The sequence below is a fragment of the Trachypithecus francoisi genome, unplaced genomic scaffold, assembly GCF_009764315.1.
Source record: "Trachypithecus francoisi isolate TF-2019V2 unplaced genomic scaffold, Tfra_2.0 Lachesis_group1, whole genome shotgun sequence".
NCBI classification, from domain to species: domain Eukaryota; kingdom Metazoa; phylum Chordata; class Mammalia; order Primates; family Cercopithecidae; genus Trachypithecus; species Trachypithecus francoisi.
Window position 1 is genome coordinate 24,814,726 of NW_022681454.1, and position 21,570 is coordinate 24,836,295.

A 21,570-nucleotide genomic window follows, 5' to 3' on the forward strand; every position below is an offset into this window, starting at 1 on the left:
AAAGTTGAATTAAAATTATTATTATTATTTTTTGAGATAGAGTCTCATTCTGCTACCCAGGCTGGAGTGCAGTGGTGCGATCTCAGCTCACTGCAACCTCTGCCTCCCGGGTTCAAACGATTTTCCTGCCTCAGCCTCCTGAGTAGCTGGGATTACAAACATGTGCCACCACGGCCGGCTAACTTTTTGTATTATTAATATAGACCACGGTGCCCGACTAGAATTAAAATTATTTTGTATTTACTTACATTCTTATTCCTTTACTAATGCATATGAATAAAGAAAATACAGATGGCTGCATGCAAACAGTGTATGATAATATTAAATTTAAAAAAAGAAAGAAGGCTGGGCATGGTGGCTCATGCCTATAATCCCAGCACTTTGGGAGGCCGAGGCGGGCAGACTGTCTGAGGTCGGGAGTTCGAGACCAGCCTGGCCAGCATGGTGAAACCCCGTCTCTACTGAAAATACAAAAATTAGTCAAGCATGGTGGCGCATGCCCAGCTACTTGGGAAGCTGAGGCAGGAGAATCACTTGAATCTGGGAGAAGGAGGTTGCAGTGAGCTGAGATCACGCCACTGCACTCCAGCCTGGGCAATGGAGTGAGGCTCTATCTCAAAAAAAAAGAAAGCAGTCTGGGTGCTGTGGCTCTTGCCTGTAATCCCAGCACTTCAGGAGGCCGAGGTGATCACCTGAGATCTGGAGTTTGAGACCAGCCTGGCCAACATGGTGAAACCCCTTCTCTATTAAAAATACAAAAATTAGTCACACATGGCTGTGGGCACCTGTAATCCCAGTTACTCAGGAGGCTGAGGTAGGAGAATCACTTGAACCGGGAGGTGGAGGTTGCAGTGAGCCAAGATCGCGCCACTGCACTCCAGCCTTGAGCGACAAGAGTGAAACTCCGTCTCAAAATAAATAAATACATAAATGTAAAAAGCACAAATTGATCTTATAAAAAGGCTGTCAATCTCATTTATAATCAGGGAAAATAAAAATAAAACCACCGGGAGACACCATTTTATTCTCACCAGAAGGGCAAAATTAAAGAATCTGATAGGCCAGGTACAGTGGCTCACACCTGTAATCTCAGCACTTTGGGAGGCTGAGGAAGGCAGATCACTTGAGGTCAGGAGTTCGAGACCAGCCTGGCCAACATGATGAAACCCCATCTCTACTAAAAATACAAAAATTAGCCAGGCATGATGGTGCATACTTGTAATCCAAGTTACTTGGGAGGGTTGAAGCAGGAGAATCACTTGAACCTGGGTGGTGGCAGTTACAGTGAGGAGGCAAGATCACACATTGTACTCCAGCCTGGGCAACAAGAGCGAAAATGTGACTCAAAAAAAAAAAAAAAAAAAAAGAAAATACTGAAATTAGCTGGACATGGTGGTGGGCACCTGTAATCCAAGCTACTTGGGAGACTGAAGGAGAATCGCTTGAACCCGGGAGGTGGAGGTTTCAGTGAGCCAAGATTATATCACTGCACTTCAGCCTGGGCCACAGAGCAAGACTCTATCTCCAAAAAAAAAAAAAAAAGTCAGATAATAACAAGTGTTGGCTAAGATGTGGAGCAATGGTGATTCCCACACATTGCTGTTGGGCATGTTAATTAGCCCAACCATTTTAGGCAACAGTTTGCTATTATTTGGCAAAAGTAGAAGAAATTCCTGTCCTTCTAGAGAAATTCTTACTCATGTGCACCTGAAGCTTGACAAAGTGGTCACACGAGCAGGAATCAAAATAGCCCCAAAGAAGAATCAACCCAAATGCCCAAAATAGTAGAATGGACAAATAAATTGCATATTATTCCTGCAATGGTATCCCATACAGCTAGAGTAATAACAAAATTTTACAGCTGCACACGAAAACATGGATAAATCCTACAGTCAGAATATAAATAACAGAAGCAAGTCACAAAAGGACATCTAAATCATGAATTCTCTACAGAAAATGCAAAAACAGATACAGTAGAATGAACCTATAGTCACAGCCAGTCAGTTCTATGTTCCTCTCTGTTTCTGTCCCTCTCTCCTGCCATCTTGAGATGACCTTGGAGTCAAACTCGTAATTTGCTAGTGCAGGTCTTCCTTTGAGGGGTGTATACACTTTGTTCCTCTGGTTTCGTTTGCTCATACATTCATTCAACAAGTACTGAGAACCATCTCTGCATACGGCACTGTTCTTAGTGCTGATGGCAAAACAAAAAGACAAAATTCTGCTTCTATCCTGGAGCTAACATTTTTTGGGGGGCAGAGGGGTGGGTAGAGGATGAGGGGGAGATAGTAAACAAAATAAAAATGTAAATTATATATACAGTAGATTGTGATAAGTACTGTGGGAAAAAATAAAGCCAGGAGAGACTGTAATTATAAGTAGGGTGGCCAGGAAAGAACTCCTTGTGAGGGCAATATCTAAGCAAAGATTTTAAGGAATGAGGAAGGTAGTTGTGCCAGTATCTGGGGAAGTGCTTTCCAGATAGAGGGAGCAGCAAGTGCGAGGGCCTGGAGGCACAGCTTTATCTCACCTGAGCATTTCAGAATCTGAGGAATATCTACTCCAAAAATCTCAAAATTTCCTTTCACTGTTACATGGTTCTTGCCACAAATATGACTCATGCTATGTTTACAACCAAGGAGAAATCTATAATTTGTGAGCCAGCATGTGCATGGTGCATGTAGGAATAATCTTGACCTAAAGTAATAACTGAAGTCACATTTGGTTACTTCATTAATTTGTATCAGTTCCTTGGGGCTAGCATTAGTTACCATACAGAGCACAAATGTGAGAATCTGGTTTAAACTGCAGCTCTGCCACTCTGTGGACTTGAGCAATTTATCAAATCTTTCGGGGTGCAGAAAGATAAAATGATATCCACCTCAAAGCACTGTGATGAGGATTGAGAGAAAATACAAGTTCAAGTCTTTGGTGACCTTCAGTAAGATTTTACAATGTTCTTTGCATGCAGCTTGCACATTGCTTCAATTATTCATATCCTTGGTATGCTATTTTTGTTGTTGATGTTGAAAAAGAAAATTCTGAAAGTGTTCAGACAGAAAAGGCAAATTTCTTTTTTTTCTTTTTGAGATGGAGTCTCACTCTGTTGCCCAGGCTGGAGTGCAGTGGTGCAATCTCAGCTTATTGCAACCTCCGCTTCCCAGGTTTAAATGGTTCTCCTGCCTCAGCCTCCTGAGTAGCTGGGACTACAGGCTGGTGCCACCACGTCTGGCTAATTTTTTGTATTGTTAATAGAGACAGGGTTTCACCATGTTGGCCAGGCTGGTCTTGAACTCCTGACCTCAAGTGATCTGCCTGCCTTGGGCTCCCAAAATGCTGCGATTACAGGTATGAGCCACCACGCCCAGCCTCATAGATCTATTTTTAATCCCTCCAGCTCTAGAAAATCATATGGGGAAAAGAATTAATATATACTATACACAGACATTCATTCTTAGTGCTGCACTGCAACATAACCTATCTGTGTTGCAGTCTCTAACATCTCACACTCTATGTTTATTCATGTCTTTGGTTAATACCTATGTCATTTTAGTCTACTAAGATTCAATTAATATCAATAAAAATAAAATAATAATAGTAAAGTCATAATATTATATGCTTATATCATTTGTTTCCTGAGAGGTCACAAAACTCTAATAATATTATTTTATGACTCACCTTTGCTAACCTGCCTGTTATTCCCTTGAATGGATGTACACATTTATACTAAAATATCATTCCTTGGCTGGGAGCGGTGGCTCACACCTGTACTCCCAGCACTTTGGCAGACTGAGGTGGGTGGATCACTTGAGGTCAGGAATTCAAGACCAGCCTGACCAACGTGGTAAAACCCTGTCTCTACAAAAAATACAAAAATTAGCCGGGGCTGGTGGAGCATGCCTGTAGTCTCAGGTACTCTGGAGACTGAGGCAGGTGAATTGCTTAAACCCAGGAGGTGGAGACTGTAGTCAGTGAGCCGAGACTGCGCCACTGCACTCCAGCTTGGGCGACAGAGTGAGACTGTCTCAAAATAAAACAAATTAAAAATAAAATAAAATAAAATATCATTTCCTGCGTATGTGAAATTCAAATTTAACTGGGGCCAGGTGTGGTGGCTCATGCCTATAATCTCAGCACTTTGGAAGGCCAAGTCAGAAAAATCACTTGAAGCCAGGAGTTATAGAGACCAGGTTGGGCAACACAGCAAATCCCTATTCTTAAAAAAAATATTAAACTAAATAATAAAACTAGGCCGGGTGCAGTGGCTCACTGCTGTAATCCCAGGCAGAGGCAGGCAGGTCACTTGAGCTCAGGAGTTCAAGACCAGCCTGGGCTATATGATGAAACCTCATCTCTACAAAAAAACTTTAAAAAATTAGCCAGGCATGGTGGCACCGCCTGTAGTCCCAGCTACCCAGGAGGCTGAGGTGGGAGGATCACTCGAGCCTGGGAGATCAAGGCTGCAGTGAGCGGTGATTGCGCCAACGTGGGTGACACAGTGAGACCTTATCTCAAAAAAAAAGTTAAAAAAAATTAAAAAAATAAAAACAAAAATAACTAGGAGCCCTTAACTGGCCCCTAGTTCCCAGTCCAAGCCCTCCCTGCATCTGGGCTCTAAGTGTGACTCAGCAGGCTGAGGATACTGCCCATGTCCTGAAGGCTGAGCTGTCGTATTTCTGTCATCCTTATCCACTTATCCCACCCCTAGAGATGCCATCTGGCACGGCAGGAACAGTTTTTGGGGCACAGTCTTGAGTTCAAATCCCACTCCTTCTTTTAAATGGCATCACGATTTGTGGCGAGTTGTTCAAGCCCTTTGCACTTCCGTTTCCTCATTTGTAACACAGGGTAAAAACTAGAGACCCAAACTCACAAGCTTGTCGTGAGGTTTGCATGAGAGGATGCGTGAAAAGCACTTCACAGAGCCAAAATATGAGCCTGAAGCTTGTGTCTGCAGAGGTTAAGGCAAGAAAGTTACTCCTGGGGCTGCCTTCAGTGTCGTTGGAAAAGTGAAAACCACAACTAAAGCTTGGGTCGGGAGGACAGGAAACCAGAGAGACAGGGAATTCTAGTTTTTGGTAGCAGGAGGTTTGGAGCCCTTTAAAAGAAAGTTACTTCCGGTTGTTGTTGTTGTGTGTGGTTTTTTTTTTTTTTTTTTTTTTTGGTCAGTGTTTTCCTTGCGAATGAAACTGACTCTGTGAAGGTGATGTCAGATGAGAGATTGAACGATTCCGCGTGGGCAGCTACAAGGTAGAGGCGGCGTTCTGTGAACACTCAGAAGCTCTTCCTGATTTCCTCCTCAGACATCCACATGCTTTCCTTCTGGGCAAAACAAAACCTTTCACCATGCCTTTTCTACATCTCCCAGGGCCTCCACAACTCCTGTGATCCAAGACCTGCTCGAAATGCCAAAGTTACCTATTGTTAAATATTTTCAAAGCAGCGGAGGCAGTCCTGCCAACTCTGTCCCGCTGTCTCCAAGAGCTAAGGCCAACAGCCCAAGGGTCCTTGCCAATTTCCTGGAGAAGGGGGGTGTTACAGTTAAGTGGGGTGGGATCTTAAAGGGCCAGAGCCAATATTAGGGCTTCAGGCTGCCAGGTCTTCTGTCATTAGTGGGGACAGGTGGTGTCTCCTCCCTTGGTTCCTCACCCAAGCAGTCTGTCTGATAGATGCGGTCTGGGAGGAGCTTCTGCTGGCTCACCTCTAGATAAGGGTGTGGAAAACACAGCCTTGCTTCTTCCTGGGGACACAGTCTTGACCCTTGAGCTGGAAAGAAGAGGCTGGTTCCAGGGAGGGAATGGGCCATGTCTCAGTCAACTTCTTTCTTTCTTTCTCTGTCTTTCCTTTCCTTCCTTTCCTTTCTTTCCTTTCCTTTCCTTTCCTTTCCTTTCCTTTCCTTTCCTTTCCTGTCCTGTCCTTTTTCTTTCTTTCTTTCTTTCTTTCTTTCTTTCTTTCTTTCTTTTTTCTTTCTTTCTTTCTTTCTTTCTCTTTCTTTCTTCTTTCCCTCCCCTCCTTCCTTCCTTCCTTCCTTCCTTTCTCTTATTATCATTTATTTATTCATTTGAGACAGTATCTTGCTCCGTTGTTCAGGTTGAAGTGCCATGGTGTGATCTCAGCTCACTGCAACCTCTGCTTCCCAGGTTGAATTGATTCTCCTGTCTCAGCCTCCCGAGTAGTGGGGACTATAGGCGTGTGCCACCATGCTGTGCTAATTTTTGTATTTTTTTTTAGAGACAGGGTTTCACCATATTGGCCAGGCTGGTCTCTTGAACTCCTGGCCTCAAGTCATCCACCTGTTCACCCATCTCGGCCTCCCAAAGTGCTGGGATTATAGGTGTGAGTCACCACGCCCAGCCTCTCTCTCTCTCTCTTTCTTTCTTTCTATAATTTCTCTAGAAGAAATTCAGTTGACTTCTTTCTTGCCTGCTGGACCACAGGGAGGTGGACATTTGTAAGGGAGGAGAGAAGGGAAGACAGCCACTAAAAGCAGGCACTGGCTGGGCAGGGTGGCTACTCACACCTGTAATCCCAGTATTTTGGGAGGCCAAGGTGGGAGGATCACTTGAGCCCAGGAATTGAGGCTGCAGTGAACTATCATGGCACCACTGCACCCCAGCCTGGGTAACAGAGAGAGACCCTATCTCTAAAATAAATAAATAAATAATAAATACGTAAATAAAAGCAGGCACCATTTTGGCTGTTTTGGATCTAGAGCAGTATTTTCCAGTGTTTGGGCATTTGCATTCCACCTTTGTAATTTTTGCAGAATCTCTTTATTTTATTTTAATTTTTTCTTTTTTGAGACAGAGTCTTGCTCTGTCACCCAGGCTGGAGCACAGTTGCATGAACTCGGCTCACCGCAACCTTGGTCTCCCAGGTTCAAGCGATTCTCATGCCTCGGCCTCCCAAGTAGCTGGAATTACAGGTGTGCCCACCACACCTGGCTAATTTGTTGTATTTTTAGCAGAGACGGGGTTTTGCCACGTTGGCCAGGCTGGTCTTGAACTCCCGACCAACCTCAGATGATCCGCCCACCTCGGCCTCCCAAAATGCTGTGGTTACAGGCATGAGCCACCATGCCTGGCCTGCATTTATTTTTATAAATGCACATCTCTGGACCTAAAAATGCTTATCCATGTGACCTTTGAAACCATCTCAAGTAATAATAGCTGAAACTTATTCAGTGTTTTGGGCCCTGAACTATTTCCAAGCCCTTCATGGTAAGAATTTATTTATTCCTCACTGAGAGGAGGGGAGCGGGAGGAGAATAATACTACTGACTTCAACTATTGCTATGTGAGGATTCTCTGGCTGGTATATGTAAAGTGCTCAGAACCGTGTCTGATTGGAAGAAGATACATGCAAGCATTTGCTGTTAGTATTATCATTGCCATTTTACAGATGGCAAAATGCAGGCAAGTGTAGGGATATTGACTTGCTTAAGGGCCCAAGATGGTGGAATCAAATTCAGACACTGAGTCCGGAGCCTAGACACTAATCCCTGGTGCTGTTCACCTTCCACACTCTTGGAAACACTTCAACTCACCTAGAAGAAGTGCTGGCTGTTTGTCACCTGGATGCAAAGGTGTGGGGTGTGGTGCCTGCTTCTCTGACCAGTGAAGTTGGTGTGCAGTTTAGGACTGGAGGAAGGAGGAGTCCCATGTCTACTCAGAAATGTCAGGAACTCACCTGCTAAGCTGCCCCATCCAGGGAGAATGCTGAAACTTTATCCATTCCGAACAGAATCTTCAGAGGAAGGAGATGCTGTCTTCACCGTTCCTGCAATGCAGAACCAAGCGTTCCGGCTTTGAACAAAGGCATTGACTATAAGTTACTGGCTTGAGTATTCTACATGCCTAGCCCTGGGGGAGAGGCGGTGGACTTGAATCCAGCCTGTTCTATAAGTGTGCAATGCCTAATGGTCCAAAAGATGTTGCAGATGAAGTTTTTGATCTTTCTGAGAGTAATCTGTTTTTCACCACCCCAGAGACCCTCATTTGCATACCAACATATTGATTTGGTAAATAAAACTGTTCCATTTCTTCCATACAGCAGATCCCTAAAGGGTCTTAACCTGATCAATGGAGTCCAGTTGAGCTTACGATAGGGACCTGAAAGTGCCTCCTGTCTGCTTCAGAGAGTTGAGATTTACTCTACTAATTTAGACTTCCAAACAGCCCCAGACAATGAAGAGCTTATGCTGTGTGCATTTTTCAAACATTCAGAAAATGCTTTTGCTGTTAAAAACTTCTATCTTCTTTCCTCTGCCTTTTAAGGAGAGTACCAATTGTAAGGCTTCGTTTAGAACAACTTTTTTGTTTGTTTTTGTTTCTGTTTTTTCCTTAAGCAACGGAATCTCACTCTGTTACCCAGGATGGAGTGTAGTGGCACAATCACAGCTCACTGAAGCCTTAGACTTCTTGGGCTGAAGTGATCCCAGCCTCTTGAGTAGCTAGAACCATGCCTGGCTAATTTCTTAATTTTTTTAGAGACGGGGTATCACTATGTTTCCCGGTCTGGTCTCCAACTCCTAGCCTCAAGTAGTGCTCCCAACTTGATCTCCCAAAGTTCTGAGATTACAGATGTGAGCCACTATACCCGGCCTAGAACAAGTTTCTAATACAGACTCATCTCAATCTGTTGAGAAACAGTTGTTGTTGTTGTTGTTGTTGTGTGTGTGTGTGTGTATGTTTAAGTCGGGTTTACTGAGGCATAATTTGCCACAGTAAAATTTGCATTTCTTAGGTCTACACATCTAAAGTTTTAACAAATGTAAGCTGTACCACTATCACCACAATTGTGATAGATAATAGATAGATAATATTTCATCATTCCCCCTAAAGTTCCCTCACGCCCCTTTGTAGTCAATCTCTCTCCCATCCCAATCCTTGGCAGCCACTCTCCTGGTGTTTGCCTCTGTAGCTGTATCCTTTTTTTTTTTTGGCAGAGTCTCAATCTGTCACCCAGGCTGGATGAAATGGCATGATCTTGGCTCACTGCAGCCTCCACCTCCCGGGTTCAAGTGATTCTCCTGCCTCAACCTCCTAAGTAGCTGGGATTACAGGCATGCGCCACCACGCCCAGCTAATTTTGTATTTTTAGTAGAGACGAGGTTTCGCCATGTTGGCCAGGCTGGTCTTGAACTCCTGACTTCAAGGGATCCACTCGCCACAGCCTCTCAAAGTGCTGGGATTACAGGCGTTAGCCACTGTGCCTATCCTATAGCTGTGTCTTTTTTATAGTAGGTATTTTTACTTTAAATGGCAAGGCGGCTAATTTTTTTTTTTTTTAAATCACATGTTCGCTACTAAAAATGTCTGGAAAGACCAAATAAAATAAAATAAATTAAAAAAGTCTGGAAAGAAGCTGCTATTTTTAAATTATTTATGTCCCACAATCCTTACTGCAAAAAGGATGTAAGGCAGGCCAGGTGCTATGACTCACACCTATAATCCCAGCACTTTGGAAGGCCGAGATGAGTGGCCAGGAGTTCAAGACCAGCCTGGCCAACATGGTGAAACCCCATCTCTAACAAAAAAAATTCAAAAATTAGCCAGGTATGGTGGTGTGTGCCTGTGATCCCAGCTACGCAGGAGGCTGAGGTGAGAGAATCGCTAGAACCTGGGAGGCAGAAGTTGTAGTGAGCAGAGATTATGCCATTGCACTCCAGCCTGGGTGACAGAGTGAAACTCCATCTCAAAAAGGAAAAAAAAAAAAAATGGATATAAGGCAACAATAAAGTCATACAGTGAGAAAAAACACTGCAAGGAAGTCTAGACAGAGCGAAGACTGGTTGAAGGATTCCTTCTCCCCAACTTTAAAAGAAAAATGGCACGTGCCTTTGGTCCCAGCTACTCAGGAAGCTGAGGCAGGAGGATGGCTTGAGCTCAGGAGTTTGAGGCTGCAGTGAGTTACAAATAGTGCCGCTGCACTTCAGCCACAGGCAACAAAGACAGATCCTGTCTCAAAAAATTTTAATGAGAAGTTTACATCTTCAAATAAATTGCAAGAATAGGATGATGAATGCCTCTATACTCTTCTCCTAAATTTACCAACTGTTAACATTTTTGCCAGGTTTCTTCTCTCTCTCTCTTTGTACATGTATACACTCTTGTTTATTTATGTTTGTTTGGTTTTGCTGAGCCTTTTGAGAATAGCCTGCAGAAATCATAAGACTATCTCCCTAAACACTTCAGCATGCATCTCCTAACAACAGAGGCATTCTCCCTCAGAAACACGATAAATTGTTACTCAGTAAATTTGGTAATCGTTAGATGCTATTATTTAACATATAGTGGCACTTTGGGAAGCCGAGGTGGGCAGAGCACTTGAGGCCAGGAGTTGAAGACCGGCCTGGCCAACATGGTGAAATGCTGTCTGTATTAAAAATACAAAATTTAGCTGGGCATGGTGGTGAACACCTGTAATTCCAGCTACTTGGGAGGCTGAGGCTTGAGATCACTTAAACCTGGGAGGTGGTGGCTGCAGTGAGCTGAGATCATGCCTCTGCACTCCAGCCTGGAGACAGAGCGAGACTCTGTCTCAAAAATAAATAAATAAATAAATAAAAATAACATATAGTCCATAATCACTTTTCTCCAGTTGTTTCAATGATGTCTTTTATAGCTGTTTAGGTTTTTCAAGAAAAACGTTAATTCAGCATATCCAATGAAGGATCAGGCATTGTATTTTGTTGTGTGATTTATGTCATTTTAGCTTCCTTTATTCTTGAACAGTTCTCCCAGCCTATCTATCTATCTAGCTAGCTAGCTAGCTATCTATCTAGCTATCTAGCTATCTATATCTTTTATGACATTAACATTTTTGAAGAGTTCAGGCCAGTTGTTTTTCACAGTGTTCCTTAGTTTGGATTTGCCTAACTGTGTGCCCATGGTTTAGACTCAGCCAAGGGAACCACGGGTGAGAGGTTGTGTCCTTTTCAGTGTTTGGGAGAGACACCTGCAAGACATTTCTGAAAAGTTCCTTTTGCAAAAGAAAAGCAAGCCCCAAGTTCTTCCTGAAAGAAGAGCATTTAGCTTTGAATGTCTCCTCAGTTACTACTATGTGCACATCTCTTTAGCAAGGCATTTTCAGGAGGGACTGATTAAGAATTATGGTTTAGATTTTAGTTAAATGCTGTCACTTAGCTTTAAAACATATGTTCCCATATTCCCTGCATCAATGATGATTTCTATTTTATTACTCTTTGAATCATTTCTCCCTCTTTGGGAATATATCTCTTCAGTTATTATGTAACACAGTGGAAAAGTAGGATCAGACTTACAAAATGTGAGTCACACGCCCAGTTTTTGTAAGTCTACTTGAGTCTTTTCCCTGGTGTGCACATGGCTGACTCCCTTACAGTCTCCAGATCTAAATGTGCCCTCTCCAAGTGGCCAATCCCAACTTCCCTCCTGAAAACATCAGCTACCACTGTATCCTCAATCCCTTTCATCCCCCATATCCTAAAAAATAGAGACAGGGGACTGGGCATGGTGGCTTACACCTATAATCCTAGCACTTTGGGAGGCCGAGGTGGGTGGATCACTTGAGGTCAGGAGTTCAAGACCAGCCTTGCCAACATGCTGAAACCCTATCTCTACTAAAAGTACAAAAATTAGCCGGGCGTGGTGGTGCATGCCTGTAATCCCAGCTACTCAGGAGGCTGAGGCAGGAGAATCGCTTGAACTCGGGGGGCGGAGGTTGCAGTGAGCCATGATCACAACACTTTACTCCAGCCTGGGCTATAGAGTGAGACTCTTTCTCAAAAAAAAAAAAAAAAAGTAGAGATGGGATCTTGCTACTTGCCCAGGCTTGTCTTGAACTCTTGGCCTCCAGCAATTCTCCCACGTCAGCCTTTCTAGTAGTTGCTGGGACGACAGGCATGCGCCACCAAGCCTGGATTCATTCCACCTTTTTTTTCTCTCTCTCCTTTTCAATTTTTATGTCTTGTTATCTCCAATATCCAATATAACTTACTTATTTGTGTATTTATTATCGTTGGTCTGTTCCTGACGGCACATGGGCCCCATGGGGCAGGGATTTCTGTCTGTGGTGTCCACTGCTATAGTCCCCGCACTGAGAACCATGCCTGACACATCATACGATCCTATGCATATTTACTGAGTGAACAAAGGAACAGGTGAATGGCTCTTTGTCCAGTGAGCAAATTATTTCATGTTTAGAATGAGAGAATTGTGGAAGTTATTGATCTCGTAGTAGTTAAGAGTATACAAGAGCTTGGGCTGGGTTCAAATTGTTGTTTGAATGTGGCTCATCTTTTACAGGACACTATTCCAGAATCTCAGGATTAGGTGGCAGTGAAGTATGGTACTAAGAGGCCCAAGAACCCTGGCCTGGTGTCCTGACTCCATGTGTCATAATGGTGGAACCTTGACACTCCAGGCTCTGTCAAACTGGGGTTCTCTCCCCTTGGGGCCACACCCTCCTTTAATTCGTTTCATTTCAAGGAGATGGCCCCAAAGGATAGAGAAAGGGTTTCCCACCAGGTGTGGTGGCTCGCCCCTGTAATCCCAGCACTTTGGGAACCTGAGGTGGGCGGATCAGTTGAGGTGAGGAGTTCGAGACCAGCCTGGCCAACATGGTGAAACTCTACAAAAATACAAAAATTAGCCAGGAGTGGTGGCTGCACCTGTAATCCAAGCTACTCGGGAGGCTGAGCCAGGAGAATCACTTGAACCCAGGAGGTGGAGGCTGCAGTAAGCCGAGATCATGCCACTTCACTCCAGCCTAGGCGACAGAGCAAGACGCTATCTCAAAAAAAAAAAAAAAAAAACAAAAAGAAAAGAAAAGGGATTTCCCTTGTCTTTTATTCCTTCTCATATGCAAATAGCAGTTTTGCTGCTTTCATCCTTCCTATTGAGGCACCTTCCACCTGCCACTACTCTCAATGTCTGGGATGAAGACAGAGTGCGGCCTGGCCCTCCTGCCAAGACCCAATGGGTTACTGCTCTGACAGGGCAGAGGTCCCAACTCCTTTTATTACCATCATGGGGCAGAACGTGCCTGGGGCCATGCAGTCACAACTCTTATGTCATTTGGACCTCGAGGACAAAGGATTTCTTGTTCTTTAATAGAAACAAACTAATCAAAGCACAGTGATTTCTAAACAAAGAAAGAACCCTGACACCAAGTACAAATTAAGGAGACTGATTTCTAAACAAAGAGAGAGTCGTAATGCAGCGTGTGCCGGCAAGAAAAGACAACGGAAGCCACAGGCTGTTACTCACATATGCTCCCTGGAGAAGGCAGTCTCGGTGGGTGTGGTCATGGGAACCTAGGGCCATTGAAGGATTTTCCTGAGAGCTGTCCCTTCTCCTTGGGCAAATTCCTCAACCTCTCCAGCTGAGGGATTTTTTTCCATCTGTGTTTCAGGATAATAATATTTATCTTTCATGGTTCTTGGTAATGAATAGAGGTAATATATGCAAAATGTTGGACAGAGAGTAGGTATTTAATATTAATAATAGTGATAATAATATAGTAGCTACCATTTATTGAGCAGCTGTTCTGTGCATACTTACAGCAACCTGATAACCTCATTCCATAGGCACTTTTCTTTTCTTTCTTTTTTTTTTTTTTAAGACAGTCTGGCTCTATCACCCAGGCTAGAGTGCAGTGGCATGATTTCAGCTCACTGTAGCCTCTGCCTCCCAGGTTCAAGTGATTCTCCTGCCTCAGCCTCCCGAGTAGCTGGGATTACAGGTGCCTGCCACCACACCTGGCTAAATTTTGTATTTTTAGTAGAGACGGGGTCTCACCATGTTGGCCGGGCTGGTCTGACACTCCTGACCTCAAGTGATCCTCCTGCCTTGGCCTCCCAAAGTGCTGGGATTACAGGTGGAGGCACCGTGCCTGGCTAGCACTCTTGTTAGTTCTATTTTACAAACTCGAAAATGGAGTGTTAAAGGAATATGTTTCTGCAAAGAATGGGTGGCAGGAAAAAAAAAGATAAAATAAAAATAAAGGAATATATTTCTACCTAAGCCACACAGAGAGAGAGTAGGAAGGATTCAGGCGAAAGGTTGGCTGCCTGACTCAAGAACCCAGTTCTTAAATTCTTTTTCTTTTTTAATTTATTTTTTGAGACAGAGTCTTGCTCTGTTGCCCAGGCTGGAGTGCAGTGGTGTGATCTCAGCTCACTGCAACCTCCACCTTCCAGGTTCAAGCGATTCTCTTGCCTCAGCCTCCTAAGTAGCTGGGACTACAGGCGTGTGCCACCATGCCAGGCTAATTTTGTATTTTTAGTAGTAACAGGATTTCACTATGTTGGCTAGACTGGTCTTGAACTTCTGACCTCAGGTGATCCACCTGCCTCGGCCTCCCAAGTGCTGGGATTACAGGTATGAGCCACCATACCTGGCCTTAAATTATTAATTGCTGGCCGGGCGCGGTGGCTCAAGCCTGTAATCCCAGCACTTTGGGAGGCCGAGACGGGTGGATCACGAGGTCAGGAGATCGAGACCATCCTGGCTAACACAGTGAAACCCCGTCTCTACTAAAAATGTAAAAAACTAGCCGGGCGAGGTGGCGGGCGCCTGTAATCCCAGCTACTCGGGAGGCTGAGGCAGGAGAATGGTGGGAACCTGGGAGGCGGAGCTTGCAGTGAGCTGAGATCGCGCCACTGCACTCCAGTCCGGGCGACAGAGCGAGACTCCGTCTCAAAAAAAAAAAAAATTAAATAAATAAATAAAATAAAAATAAAAATTAAAAAAAATTCTTAATTGCTTCGTTTGATGTCTTTTCAAGTAAGTGAAATATACACATTTTTTCATATAAAAGTATATATAAAATATGTATTTTAATAAAATATATATTTTTTAAGTTAAGTGAAAATATATATATATTACAATTTTCTAAGTAAGTGAAATATATACAGTCATGTCAACAATGGACTGCATATATGATTGTGGTCCCATAAGATTATAATACTGTATTTTCACAGTACCTTTTCTATGTTTAGATACACAAATACTTCCCATTGTGTTACTACTGCCTTTGTTTAGATACATAAATACTTCTGATTGTGTTACAGTTGCCTACAGTATTCAGTACAGTCACATGCTGTATGGGTTTGTAGCTGTACCATATATCCTAGGTGTGTAGCAGGCTACGCCATCTAGGTTTGTGAAAGTACACTCTAGGATGATCACACAATGACGAAATTGCCTAATGATGTGTTTCTCTCTCTCTCTCTCTCTTTTTTTTTTTTTTTTTTTGAGACAGAGTCTCACTCTGTCAGCTGGGCTGGAGTGCAATGGTGCGATCTTGGCTCACTGTAACCTCCACCTCCCGGGTTCAAGTGATTCTCCTGCCTCAGTGTCCTGAATAGCTGGGATTACAGGCACGCACCATCACACCCGGCTAATTTTTGTATTTTTAGTAGAGACGGGGTTTCACCATGTTGGCCAGGCTGGTCTCAAACTCCTGACCTCGTGATTTGCCTGCCTCAGCCTCCGAAAGTGCTGGGATTGCAGGCGTTAGCCACTGCGCCTGGCCTCAAGCGATTGTCTTGCCTCAGCCTCTTTAGTAGCTGGAACTACAGGCACGTGCCACCGTGATTTTGCCATGTTGTCCAGGCTGGTCTCGACCTTGTGACCTCAAGTGATCTGCACGCCTCGGCCTCCCAAGGTGCTGGGATTACAAGCATGAGCCACTGCACCTGGCCTGAGTACTCTATTTAAAACGCACTCCTCTCCTGTTACTCTCAGTATGGCTTTGTTTACCTTCATAGCAATTAGCCTCACCTGAGGTATCATAGTCTACTCATGACTCCTCTGATGTAAGCTCCATGAGGCAGGGGCTGTATTTGGGCCTTTGCTTGTTCCCAGTGCCTGGCATGGAGTTATCTCTCAGCAAATATTTGTTGAATGTCCGGACGTGGTGGCGCATGCCTGTAATTCTAGCACTTTGGGAGGCTGAGGTGGGAGGATCATTTGAGCCCAGTCGGTTGAGGCTGCAGTGAGCCATGACGGTGCCACTAAACTCCAGCCTGAGAGTCAGAGCAGGAATTTGTCTCAAAAAAAATTTTTTTTTATTGTTGTTGAATGAATGCTTGGAGAGCCAAAGGAGCTGATTTAACCTTTCAAAGGCGTTAGATCAAACAGGCAGGGCCAGTTTTTCAGATCTGAGAGGGTGCCCAGGAGTTCTTCCCTCTTTCCAGCCCCTCAGTTCAGTTTTCTGGAACAAGAAGGCAACACTGCATTTGGATAACCACAGCTTTCTCTCAAAGGCTTTTGACTCTGCGGTTGGTTTTTTGTTTGTCTGTTTGTTTGTTTGTTTTGAAACGGCATTTGGCTCTTATCACCCAGGCTGGAGTACAAGGGCGTGATATCAGCTCACTGCAACCTTGGCTTCCCAGGTTCAAGCAATTCTTTTGCTTCAGCCTCCCCAGTAGCTTGGATTACAGGTGTGTGCCACCACACCCGGTTAATTTTTGTGTTTTTAGTAGTACAGGGTTTCACTATGTTGGCCAGGCTGGTCTTGAACTCCTGACCTCAGGTGATCCGCCTGCCTCAGCCTCCCAAAGTGCTGGGATTACAGGTGTGAGCCACTTTGCCCAGCCAAACATCTTTGATCTCTGACAGTCCACCAGACCATTCTGACTACCTGCCCACCTAGTAATTAGTTATTTCCTCCTTTCCATGATCGTCTCCCCCCGTTACCAATTCGTAGCATATTTATTAATTTCCTGTTATGAATATGACACTATGTTAATAATGTGGATGCTTTATTAAAATGCAAAGTGACTCTTCCTCCTCAAGTAGGGTAGAGGCAGTATCGTTTAGTGGTTAAGGCAGAGAAGGATACGGATGACAGAATGTCTGGGTTCAAACCCTCTTTTTGTTTTTGTTTTGTTTTGTTTTGTTTTGTTTGAGACAGGCTCTTGCTCTGTCACCCAGCCTGGAGTGCAGTGGCACTAACACAGCCTGGGCTCAAGCAGTCTCCCGCCTTGGTCTCCCAAGGTGTTGGGATTACAGGTGTGAGCCATTACACCTGGCTCAAACCCTCTTTTTACTACTTACTAGCCATGTGACTTGTGCAAGTCACCTAAACTCCCTACGCCTCAGTTTTTTGTTGTTGTTGTTTTTGTTTTTTTAGATGGAATCTTGCTCTGTCGCCCAGGCTGGAGTGCAGTGGCACGATCTCGGCTCACAGCAATGTCTGCCTCCCAGGTTTAAGCGATTCTCCTGTCTCAGCCTCCACGCAGCTGGGATTACAGGTGCATGCTGGCACGCCTGGCTAATTTTTCGTATTTTAGAAATGGAGATGACAACAGTATTTCCTGCTAGTGAACCATGAGTGTGTTACAGTAAGCTCCCAGGGCCTTGCTCGGCATAATGCTACCACTAGATGACCTTTCACGGCTAGCATAGAATTGTATTGTGTGCCGGGCGCAGTGGCTCATGCCTGTAATCCCACCACTTTGGGAGACTGAGACGGGTGGGTCACATGAGGTCAGCAGTTTCAGACCAGCCTGACCAACAAGGTGAAACCCCGTCTCTACTAAAAGTACAAAAATTAACTGGGCGTGGTGGCGCATGCCTGTAATCCCAGCTACTCAGGAGGCTGAGGCAGGAGAATCGCTTGAACCTGAGAAGAGAAGGTTGCAGTGAGCTGAGATCACACCATTGCACTCCAGCCTGGGCAACAGGGGCGAAATTCTGTCTCAGAAAAATAAAAAATACAAAAGAATCATATTGTGAAGAGTGTCTATGCATCGACAAAAACTGAAATAACAATATGTGGATTGGATGACTCAGTGCAGTGTTTATACACACAGTGGACACAGGGGACATCCTGGTATAATGGAAAGAGCATGTACTTGGAAACCATGCTGGCCTGCATAGGAGTGCCCACTCTAGCTTTTGCTAGCTGTGAGATCTTGAGACCTCCTTCATCCACAGTTTCCTTGTTTGCATAACATGGACTTGAATTTTTGCTTATCGGAGTATTTGTGAAGATTTAACAAGATGCTCATTTCCTTCCCTGTGAATGTCTATTGCTGTTTAGAAATCCTGAAGAAAAGGCAAAGACTGTTCTGATTGAGTTGGGAAGTGGGTATGAAGTCAATACCTTACTTGGTTAATCAGAAGGACTCTTTTAGTGAACGGGATTAGAGCTTTGATTGAAAAAAAAAAAAAGCTGCTGGGTGCAGTGGCTCACACCTGTAACTCCAACACTCTGGGAGGCCAAGGCAGGCAGATTACCTGAGGTCAGGAGTTCAAGACCAGCCTGGCCAATTAGTGAAACCCAATCTCTACAAAATATTCAAAAATTAGCCAGGCATGGTGGTGCGTGTCTGCAGTCTTAGCTACTTGGGAGACTGAGGCATGAGAATTGCTTGAACCTGGGAGGCAGAGGTTGCAGTGAACCAAGATTGTACCACTGCACGCTAGCCTGGACAACAGAGCAAGACCCTGTCTCAAAAAAAAAGGAAGGAAGGAAGGAAAGAAAGAAGCTAAAGAAAAATTGTTCTATCAAAACAGAATAAAAGAGGATAATGATTTAGTCAAGGAATGTGTTGATGTCTGTATCATATAGATCCTTATCTTGTAATCCATGTTATAGAATCCTAAAAACTCAGCCTCTGAGGGGGACCAAGGAGCTCTGTAGCTTATTGTAGAAGCTCCTCTATAGACACTATCTCCCAAAAAGGGGTCATCTGACCTCTATTGGAATACTTCTAGGATGGCCAATTCACTGTTGCATGCGGCTGATGATTTTGCTTTTGATAACTTGAGCTCTTCCTAAGGTTTGGCCCCAAATTCTTCCTGCAGCTGACTTCCACCAGCCTCTGACAAAGCACATTTTCCCATCTCTTCTCTCTGTGACTTGGCAGGGATTAGATTTTAATGGTTATCTACTGAGCAGAGTACTTTACAGTTCTTGGTAATAGCCCCTTATTCGGGAAAATCAATACCAGAAATAGTTGAAGCTTTACAAAAATTCACCAGACATCTATCTGAGGTGGTTTAATAGCATGGCATTTGTAATTCCCACCACAGTCTGCAATGCAGTGGTGAGCACTGGCACTGATAACAGTGATGATATATTCCATAGCTAAAAGATATTTCTTAGTATCACATCTCAAGTTCATTTTGTCAACATTATTGAGTATCTTACTAGGCTGTGGAAGGCACTAAATCCAACATAAACCTGCAAGCTGGTTTTCTCTTTCAACTCCTATTATCATTGTTTAGAACCACATTCATGAGATGTGATATAAAATAACATGATTGATGCTCTTAACAAAGCCATGAATGGGATGGGGTGGAGGGAGGCGGCTTAAATGTGCGCTAGAAAATGTTGATGCAAGGCTGGGATGAGGATGAGGAGGGTGAGGGACCTGGGACACAAAGTCTAAGGATGCTGTCCACCTAGTCCCTGCTCCTGTCTTCAAGGCCTCTTCTAGGTCTGGCATTTTGTGACCCAGTGCATACACATGAAGTGTGTGGTCTTCAAAGTCACCACCTGGGAAACCCTGACTTTCAAACAATGCTTCTATTGTTCACACTTTAGCAGCGGTGCTTGAGAATTACCTTCAGAGCCTGCATTGCATTTTTAAATTTCCATATGTCTTTGGGGGAATGATAAATTTTCGTCCTTTGGAAGTAGATTTGATTTTCAGAAACAGACACAAACCATCTGTGGCCAAATCTAGGGATTAGTATGGAGTAGACAAGCCATATAACTCTATGTGGAGTCAAAAGTAGATTTTCACTTGTGTGTTGTAAATTAGCCTTGAAGGCGATCTTGACGGAGGGGGCTGCAGAATGTGTTTTGAGCTAAAACAACTTTCCAGATTGGTACATGTGCTCTGAAGGCATCCACTCCAAAGCCATTACTTGCTCTATTATGAGAGTTTGGGAGTGTTTATTCTCTTTTTTTTTTTTTTGGAGGTGGAGTCTCACTCTGTCACCCAGGTTGGAGTGCAACGGCACCATCTCGGCTCACTGCAACCTCCGCCTCCTGGGTTCAAGTGATTCTCCTGCCTCAGCCTCCCGAGTAGCTGGGATTACAGGCGTGTGCCACCACACTTGGCTAATTTTTGTATTTTTAGTAGAGACAGGGTTTCACCATGTTGGCCAGGCTGGTCTCAAACTCCTGACCTCAGGTGATCTGCCTGCCTCAGCCTCCCAAAGTGCTGGGATTATAGGCGTGAGCCACTGCGACCTGCCTGGAATGTTTATTCTAAAAGTCACTTTGATTACTTTCTAGTCAGACTCTGTGTTATTGAGTTAGAGTAAATAGAAACCATTTAACTTATCTTCAGTCCTTCTTCTTAAAGGTTGTAAGTGTGGAGAAATGACATAATACTAATATATTACAAAATACTAACATATTTGCTTTATGATTAAGAGTTGACCCTTAAGAGAAATTGAACGGAACCAAGACATCTTAAGTCCTCTTTTAATCTCTCAAACATCTCAATTTCTCTTCAGGTTTGACTGAAATGTTTCATGTTGGGGAAATCCAAAGATTCCTTGGTGAGTTATCTCAGTCAAAGCAGGAAAGAGGGACCTTCTGATATTCCTACTGCTGATCTGGAAAATCTTAGCTGGCAGAGAAATGAAGAAAGAACTGAAGGCCCTGCAATCCAACCAGTAAGCAACTTCAGACAGTTCCAAGAACTCAGACTTGTTGACTTCTACTGTGGTCATGTGTTGGGCCAAAGTCTGAAAAACAGAACACCTGAGCTCCATGCCTGAAGACCATCCCAATCAATATTATACTCATTCTTTTTTTTTTTTTTTTTTTTTTTGAGACAGAGTATCACTCTGTTGTCCAGGCTAGAGTGTAGTGACACAGGCTCGGCTCATTGCATCCCCCTCCTGGGTTCAAGCAATTCTCCTGCCTCAGCCTCTCGTAAAGCTGGGATTATAGTCACATGCCACCATGCCCAGCTAATCTTTTTGTGTTTTTACTAGGGACAGGGTTTCACCAGGTTAGCCAGGCTGGTCTCAAACTCCTGACCTCAAGTGATCTGCTACCTCTGCCTCCCAAAGTGCTGGCATTACAGGAGTGAGCCACCGTGCCCGGCCGGCACTGGGCTCTTAATCTCCCCAGATATCTACTTACCCATTTGCAAGTCCCTGCCCCAGACAGTAAGCTGCTTCTCCAGCTTCCCAGATAGCTTTTATTCCTTGTGAGAAACCAGCAGTTTCAGATGTCATTCCTGAAATTCAGTCTGAGCTTTTTCAGGCCTAAGACCTGTTGGCCACTTTCTGCTGACATGGCCTTCGGGTAGAAGTAACCTTCCGTTGGGCTTCCCAGCCACTTGAGTTTGCAGGAGACTATTCTGTATAAGCCTTTGAAAAATGGCAAGCTTCAAAACTCTTACTAATCTGTAAGTTGGAGCCTTGGGGACATATTTACACACCCTGGTAATTAATTGTTTGATAGCAGAGTTATTGCTAATTGTTTTATGGTTTTGCAACTTTGTGTGGTGGCTTACAATTGGTTCTCAGCCAGGCCGGGAGTGGTGGCTCATGCCTGTAATCCCAGCACTTTGGGAGGCCGAGGCGGGTGGATCATGAGGTCAGGAGT

At 44.1% G+C, this 21,570-nt stretch overlaps 1 long non-coding RNA gene across 2 annotated transcripts; it reads right to left on the reverse strand.

Moving 5' to 3' along the window:
- Positions 1–5,304: 5,304 nt before the first annotated feature.
- LOC117086306 lies at positions 5,305–21,306 on the reverse strand. 2 transcript variants are annotated; one of them, XR_004438271.1, is made up of 3 exons: positions 21,103–21,306; positions 7,690–7,779; positions 5,305–5,396 (listed from the first exon to the last, which is right to left on the reverse strand). It is a non-coding gene; the product is annotated as an uncharacterized LOC117086306 (long non-coding RNA). The 2 variants fall into 2 exon arrangements; XR_004438272.1 differs by lacking the exon at positions 21,103–21,306 and adding an exon at positions 11,980–12,600.
- Between the last annotated feature and the right edge of the window lie 264 nt (positions 21,307–21,570).